The sequence below is a fragment of the Mirounga leonina genome, unplaced genomic scaffold (genome assembly GCF_011800145.1).
Source record: "Mirounga leonina isolate KUSES-001 unplaced genomic scaffold, KU_Mleo_1.0 Mir_201, whole genome shotgun sequence".
In the NCBI taxonomy this organism is placed as follows: Eukaryota; Metazoa; Chordata; class Mammalia; order Carnivora; family Phocidae; genus Mirounga; species Mirounga leonina.
In genome coordinates this window covers 12,899,767-12,908,391 of record NW_023270504.1, presented here as the reverse complement: position 1 = coordinate 12,908,391, position 8,625 = coordinate 12,899,767, and the positions used below count along the sequence as shown (strand labels likewise).

At 38.9% G+C, this 8,625-nt stretch overlaps 1 long non-coding RNA gene across 1 annotated transcript; it reads right to left on the bottom strand.

Annotated features, from left to right (window-relative positions):
• Positions 1-21: 21 nt before the first annotated feature.
• On the bottom strand, positions 22-5,732 carry LOC118025598. The gene is made up of 4 exons (XR_004683363.1): positions 5,647-5,732; positions 1,005-1,108; positions 601-698; positions 22-95 (listed from the first exon to the last, which is right to left on the bottom strand). It is a non-coding gene; the product is annotated as an uncharacterized LOC118025598 (long non-coding RNA).
• Between the last annotated feature and the right edge of the window lie 2,893 nt (positions 5,733-8,625).

The following is an 8,625-nucleotide window of genomic DNA, read 5'->3' as shown; positions in this document are numbered from 1 at the left end:
AATTTATTCTTAGATTGCTAAAGCATGTTTGCAGACTTCTGAAAGTTACCTGGATTTTTTTCTTCCCTCTTTTTATCAGCTCCTTCAAAATGAATCTACAAATAAAAACAAAGCAAACATTCTGGTCAAAACTCAGTGGTTCCATTTTCTCTTCAGATTAATAATACCACTGGTTCTTCTATATCAGCTCTTCAGTTAAGTGTCTAGTGGTCTTGTTTTGTATCTTCCAAGTATCTACTCAAATATGAGCCCTATCCTGAAGGGACATGCTGTCAGAGACACAGCGGTACGTGGCATGCTTTTGCAGGCTTGAGAGTATTGAGTGTGGGAGAGTCATTGGTTCTCGACCTCTGCTGCTCAGGCCGACTTCTCAACCAATGTTGTGAGGGCAGGGTGCATCGCAAATTAGACAACACTAAAATGGATTTTTCCTCTTCTGAAAGGTTGGAAACCCTTGTCTATATTAAAATTAATAGACTAGTTTAAATTCTGTTCCCTAATATCTCTACAGAAAACAAAGGTATGTTCTGGACCCAGGACAGTACTATCCCATAAGCTTTAATGTGTTTTTTCACTATATAGAAATTAATAGCCAGTTACCCTGAAACAGCTCTGCATGGGCTTCTTTACTTGCAAGGTGATAAGATGTGCATCACTATTCAGATTAGCTTTAGATCCTATTTTCAAATATGAAGTCTCTGTGGAAGGTGTAGGCCAACAGAAAGGTTTTAAGAAATTATAAAAAAAATAACTGCAATAATTTTAATATACTGATATAAAACTTGCACAAAACAAATACTTTCTATAAATTGTATTTGTAAATTTTATATGGCATTTAAAAGTTTACATGAAACAACTGGAAAACCACTTGTTCTGTTGCAGTTATAAAGACAACACGAAAGGACAAGAAATGGATTGTATATACTTAAGCTACTGCTATAGAAGAAGGTGTGCAGTAATTTTCACCAGGTCTTTATGAGAAGTTTGGGAGGAGCAACACCTACCACTCTCAATCAGTTTCAGTGGAGTAAGCTTTTCATTCAGATCCTTTGCCTCCTTCAGGATCTTGATTAGATCTCTGCAGTGTGCTGTTATATTCTTTCACCTGCTGTAATGAGACAGGCGACTGGGATTTAGAAATTAAGGACAGGCTAGTCTAAGTGATTAAACTGGCTTAAAATGAGCCATCAACATGCGCCACCCTGAACACTGATTTAATTTGTTCTGAACCCAAACTAGGCTATTCCTCAAGTCAATCACTAAGTTATAAGCTGGTTACCAGAAGGTCTTGGGGTATGCTCTGTGAACCAGGGTGTCTGCCAGACATGACTGAGAGTTAGAAGAGAATCAGTCTATTCTTTTTTTTTTTTCAGTCTTTTTTGTTATGTTAGTCACCATACATCACATCATTAGTTTCTGATGTAGTGTTCCATGATTCTTGTTTGCGTATAACACCCAGTGCTCCATGCAGTACGTGCCCTCCTTAATACCCATCACCAGGCTAACCCATCCTCCCACCCCCCTCCCCTCTAGAACCCTCAGTTTGTTTTTCAGAGTCCATAGTCTCTCATGGTTCACCTCCCCCTCTGATTTCCGCCCCTTCATTCTTCCCCTCCTGCTATTTTCATATTTACTGGATTTGTGCTCATTGAGCAATAGTCTGAAAACTATGGCTTCCTCGGTACTCTGATTTAGAGACAAGAATGTCCTGGTCAGATATTCCTAATTATTGATTCTAGCATCCTAATTTATATATATCAGACTCTCGTTAATGTGGTCAGTATAATGCAGTATAATAAACGCATATACAAGTTTCTCTAGTTGCAAAGTTAAAATTGTAATGACCTTCACCCACCAAGGCATCAGAACTCTGTGAGGGGGTAACTGGTTAGTCCAGCTTTTCAGACACAACATACACACAGGATGAAAAAAGTTAAAATGCAGCACCAAAATACTGCTAAATTAGTGTCTTATGAGTGGTTAGCCATTATCTGGTTCAAAAATGATTGACTCTAATCTCTCTTTTGCATTAAATTTCTCTTCCCAATCAGGGACTATAAAGTATTAGAGATTAGCCTTTTTTTGTATAAACAGTATTTCTGTTCAGAGGAATTTACACCTCTCCCTTCAATTCTTAAAAACATGCCCTTAGTATAGCAATATAAAATAGATGCATACACATATCACTTTTCCTTTTATTTACCTTGTTTTAAAACTTTGAGTTACTTTTGAACCTAGAAAATGCTATTCACAGCTTGCTTAATCCATTTTGGGGTCTAATATTGCCCCCATGTAGTCCTAGCTATATATATTAGCCTATAAAAATTTAAAAACAATGAACTAGGGAGTGTTCCAGTCTAAGATGGTGACACAGGAAGATCCTGAACTCCCCTCCATGGGCACACCAAATCTACACCTATTTATAGGCAATTCCTCCTGAAGAACAACTGAGGGCTCACTGAACAGCTTCTGTACAACAACACAGACCACCTAGAGAACCACCGAGAGAGACTGAGAGGTGGTAACAAAGGGTGACCCCACCCCTGATGCTGCAAACTGCAGTGCAGAGGATAGTAACGAGGTCCAGGAGCAGATTTGTCTACCTGGGCCACAGAAAATAAAAGCCATGGTTTAAAAGAGCAACCAGAATATAAAGGAAATAGTTCTTGAACCCTGCTATCTCTGGGTTGGAGGGTCCAGTGAGTACCACAGTTTATGTTCCCCCACCACCTTGACAGCATAGATGGGAGCAGGGTCCAGGCACCCTATCAGCCTACCACCTCAGTGAGCCCTGGGCCCCCAAAGCACACCAGCCCCAGCTGTCCCACCAAGGCAGCCCCATGGTGGTGCACACGAAGACAGCCCTGGTCAGTGCTCACTACAGCTGCAGCTGTCTTGCCACACTGAGGCAGGCACAAAGCACCCTGGAACACTGCAGGCCTGCACTGCTTTGGCTTCAGATGGCTTTCTAGGGCACCCCTGGCTGATGCCTTTCTTCAGATCCAGCTGCCTGACCAGGACAACCTGGCTTACACCTGCTTCAGCTGTCCTTCCAGTGCACCATCTAGAGAACCCTAGGGCAATCCCAGTCCATGCCCATTTCAGCTATAATTATCCTTGCCAGTTGGCGCCCTGCACAAAGCACCTAGGGACCCACCAGCCAGCAACCACTTCAGCTATGACTGCCCCCACCAGGGCACCTTCCACACACTTCAGAGCACCCCAGCTTACCCCCACTTGAGTTTCAGCCATTCTGCTAGGGTGTCCTCTGCACAGAGAACCCTGGGACCACCCACAGCTTACAACCACTTCAGCTTCAGGTGTCCTGCAGGGTGCCACTGTGCATAGAGCCCAGGGACCACACTAGCTGGCACCCACTTCAGCACTAGCTGTCCTGCCAGAGCATCCTCTGTGTGGAGAGCCACCAGCTTGAACACATTTACCTTCAGCTGTCCTGCCAGGGCACCCTCTGCAAAAAGCCTCAGGACCCACCCCAGCCCACACCCACTTAATCTCCAACCATTCCACCAGGGCAGCCCCAGTATGGAGCACCCTGCAATCCCCAACCCATGCCAGCCACAGCTCCAGCCAGCCAGTAAAAGTCATCAGGCATATACAGTTCACATAGGGGACAACCACATACCAAGACCGTTCCTTCAAGTTTAGGAAAAGTAGCTGTTCTGCCTAATTCATAGAAAGACACAAAGTCAAGCAAAATGGGGAAAGGAATATGCCCCAAATGAAAGAACAAGACAAAACCTCAGAAAAAGAAATAAATGAAACAGAGATAAGCAATGTGCCTGATGAAGAATTTAAAGTAATGATCATAAAGATGGGCACTGGGTTGGAGAGAAGAGTAGAACTCAGTGAGAACTTCAACAAAGACCTGGAAAATATAAAAAACCAGAGCTGAAGAATACAACTGAAAAGAAAAAACACTAGAAGGAATCACAAATAGACTAATGAATGCAGAAGAATGATCTGGAAGATGGGGTAATGGAAAGCACCCAAGCTGACAGCAGACATAAATATTTTAATTTTTATTTCTTTTTATTAAGTAAACTCTATGCCCAACATGGGGCTTGAACTCACGACCCGGAGATCAAGAGTCACATCCTCCTTCATCTGAGCCAGCCAGGTGCCCCCCCAAAATAAAGAATTTTTTAAAATGAGGTTACGTTAAGTGATCTGTTGGACAGCATCAAGTGAATAAGCATTCATATTATAGAGGTCCCAGAAGGAGAAGAGAGAAGGTGGTAGAAAATTTATTTGAAGAATTATAGCTGGAAACTTCCCTAACCTAGGGAAGGAAACAGACATTCAGATTCATGAAGCACGTAGAGCCCCTTGAGAAGATAAACTCAAGAAGCTCAACACCACAACACATAATTAAAATGTCAAAGGCTAAAGAGATAATTGTAAAAGCAGTGAGAGAGAAACAAAAAGTTATGTTCAAGAGAAACTCCACAAGGCTATCAACTGATTTTTCAGCAGAAACTGCAGGCCTGAAGGGAAAAAAACAAAACAAAACAAAAACCCCTGCAATCAAGAATTGCACAAAGGGGCACCTGGGTGGCTCAGTTGGTTAAGCTGCTGCCTTCAGCTCAGGTCATGATCTCAGAGTCCTGGGATCGAGCCCTGTGTCAGGCTCCCTGCTCAGCAGGGAGTCTGCTTCTCCCTCTCCCTCTGCCTCTCTCTGGCTTGTTCTCGCTCTCTCTGTCAAATAAATAAAATCTTAAAAAAAAAAAAAAAAAATACCCAGCAAGATTATTACTTGGAATTGAAGAAGAGATAAAGAGTTCCGAAACAAAAGTTAAAGGAATTCATCACTATTAAACTGGCATTACAAGAAGTGCTAAAGGAAATTATGAATAAAAAGATATAAAACATGGCAACATATATATAAACCATGGAGGGGGGAATAAAAAAGAAGTTCCTTTAGAATGTGTTCAAACTTAAATGACCATCAACTCAATATAGACTGCTTTATACTTAGGATGTTATATATGAACCCAAAGTTCATATATAACCACAAACACCAAACCTAGAATAGGTAAAAAAAAAAAAAAAAGGGGGGGGGAGGGAGAGTACAGTATACAGAATATAGTCAATGGTACTGTAACAGTGTTGCATGGTGACACATGGTAGCTACACTTGTGATGGGCACAGCATGATGTATAGAGTTGCTGAATCATTATGTTGTACATCCGAAACTAATATAATATTGTGTGTCAACTAAAAAAAGTAAAAAGAAATGAAAAAGAATAATAATAAAAGAGAAGGTGAAACAAAATACTACAGAAAGTCAGCAATCACAAAGAGAACCAGGGAAGGAACGGAAGAACTACAAAAACAACCAAAGAACAATCAACAAAATGGCAGTAAGTACGTAACTATCAATAATTACTTTAAATGTAAATGGTCTAAATGTTCCACTCAAAAGACACAGGGTGATGGAATGGATTAAAAAAACAAAGACAGATGTATATGCTGCCTACAAGAGACTTACTTCAGGCCTAAAGACACATACAGACTGAAAGTGAAGGAATGGAAAAACATATGCAAATGGAAGCAAAAAGGAAAAACCGGAGTAGCAGTACATACATCAGACAAAATAGACTTTAAAACTAAGACTGTATTGGGCACCTGGGTGGCTCAGCCAGTTAAGCGTCTGCCTTCGGCTCAGGGTCCTGGGATCGAGCCCCGCGTCAGACTCCCTGCTCAGCGGAGAGTCTGCTTCTTCCTCTCCCTCTGCTGCTCCCCCTGCTTGTGTACTCTTTCTCTGTCAAATAAATAAAATCTTTAAAAAACAAACAAACAAAACTAAGACTGTATCAAGAATCAAAGAAGAACATTACATAATGATAAAGGTACCAATCCAACAAGAGGATATAAGGATTGTAAATACCTATGCACCCAACATAGGAGCATCTAAATATATCAAGCAGGAGCGCCTGGCTGACTCAGTAGGAAGAATATGTGACTCTTGGTCTTGGGGTCAGTTAGTCTGAGCCCCACACTGGATGTAGAGATTACTTAAATAAATAAAAATTTAAAAAATGCTAAGAAAAAAATACACAAAGTAAACACAACCAGATAGAGGGAGAAATGGATGGTAACACAATAATGATAGGGAACTTAAACACTTCATTTACATCAATGGATACATCATCCAAGCAGAAAGTCATAAAGGATACTGTCTTTGAATGACATGTTAGACTAGATGAACATAACAGATATATACAAACATTCCATCCAAAAATAGCAGATTACACATTCAAGTGCACATGGAGCATTCTCTAGAACAGATCACATTAGGGAACAAAATAAGTCTCAATAAATTTAAGAAGACTGATGCATCTTTTCCGACCACAACAGTATGAAACTAGAAATCAATCACAAGAAAAAAAACTGGAAAAAACACAAACACATGGAGGCTAAAAAACACGCTACTACACAACCAATGGGTCAACAAAGAAGACATTTAAAAAATACATGGAGACAAATGAAAATGAAAACACAATGGTCCAAAATCTTTGGGACACAGCAGAAGCAGTTCTATGACAGGTAAATTTATAGCAATATAAACCTACCTCAAGCAACAAGAAAAATCTCAAGTAAACAATCTAACCTCATACCCAAAGGAAACAGAGAACGAAACCCAACATAAGTAGTAAGGATATAATGAAGATCAAAGCAGAAGTAATGAAATAGAGACTAAAGAAAAAAAGATGATCAAGGAAACCAAGAGCTGGTTCTTTGAGAAGATAAATGAAATTGATGAACTTTTACCCAGACTCACCAAGAAAAAATGAGAGGAGCCAAATAAAATCAGAAATGAAAGAGAGGTAACAATTGACACCACAGAAATACAAAGGACTGTAAGAGAGTATTATGAAAAATCATATGCCAACAAATTGGACAACCTAGAATAAATGGATAAATTCCTAGAAACATAGAATTTTCCAAAACTGAATAAGGGAGAAATAGAAGTCTGAACAGACCAATTACTAGTAACAAGATGGAAGTGATAATCAAAAAATTACCAACAAAGTCCAAGACCAGATGGATTCTTAGGTACATGCTACCAAACACTCAAAAAACAGTTAGTATCTATTCTCCTCAAACTATACCAAAAAAATAGAAGTGGAAGTAAGGCTTCCAAATACATTCCATGAGGCCAGACTTAGCCTGATAGCAAAACCAGACAAAGACAACAGACAAAAAGAAAACTACAAGCCAGTATCCACAATGCACATAGATGCAAAAATCCTCAACAAAATATTAGCAAACCACTTTTAGCAATACATTAAAAGGATTATTCATCACAATCAAGTAGAAGTGATTCTGTGGATACATGGATAGTTCAATATTTGCAAATCAATTACACATTTATAAGAGGAAGGATAAAAACCATATGATCTCAATAGATGCAGAAAAAGTATTTAACAAAATTCAACATCTGTTCATGATAAAAACTCAACAAAGTGAGTTTAGAGGGAACATACCTCAACATAATAAAGGCCATACTTGAAGATTTTGCAGCCTACATTCAATGGTAAAAAAGTGGCAACTTTTGCTCTATGATCAGGAGCAAAACAAGGATTCCACTGTCATCACTTTTATTCAACATAGTACTGGAAGTCCTAGCCACAGCAATAAGAAATAAAAGAAACCCATATTGGTAAGGAAGAAGTTAAAATGCCACCATTTACAGGTGACATAATACTATACAAAGAAAACCCTAAAGACTACACCAAAAAGTATTAGAATAAATGAATTCAGTAAAGTTACAGGATACAAAATTAATATATAGAAATCAGCTACATTTCTATACACTAATGAAGTAGCAGAAAAATAAATTAAAAACACAATTCCATTTACAACTGTGCCAAACATAATAAAATACCCAGGAATAAACTTAACCAAGGAGGCAAAAGAACGTGTACTCTGAGAACTATAAAACACTGATGAAAGAAATTGAAGATTACAGAAGCAAATGGAAAGACAATGCTCATGGATTGGAAGAATACTGGTAAAATACCTACTCCACAAAGCAATCTACAGATGCAGTGCAATCTCCATCAAAATACCAACAGCATTTTTCACAGAACTAGAACAAATGATCCTAAAATTTGTGTGGAACCACAAAAGACCTTAAACAGCCAAAGAAATCTTAAGAAGAACACAGCTGGATTTCAAATCCCACATTTCAAGATATACCACCAGTGTAATAATCAAAACAGTATGTTACTGGCACAAAAATAGACACAGATCAATGGAACAGAATAGACGGCCCAGAAATAAACCCACACTTCTATGGTCAGTTAATCTATGACAAAGGATGCAAGAAAATACAATAAAGAAAAAGATGGTCTCTTCAATAAATGGTGCTGGGAAAACTGGACAGCTACATGCAAAACAATGAAACTGGACAACTTTCTTATACCATATACAAAACCAAACTCAAAATGGATTAAAGACCTAAACATGAAACCTCAAACCATACAATGTCAGAAAAGGACATAGACAATAATTTCTTTGACATTGGTCATAGCAACATTTTTCTAGATATGTCTCCTAACACAAGAGAAACAAAAGCAAAAATAAATTACTGGGATCACA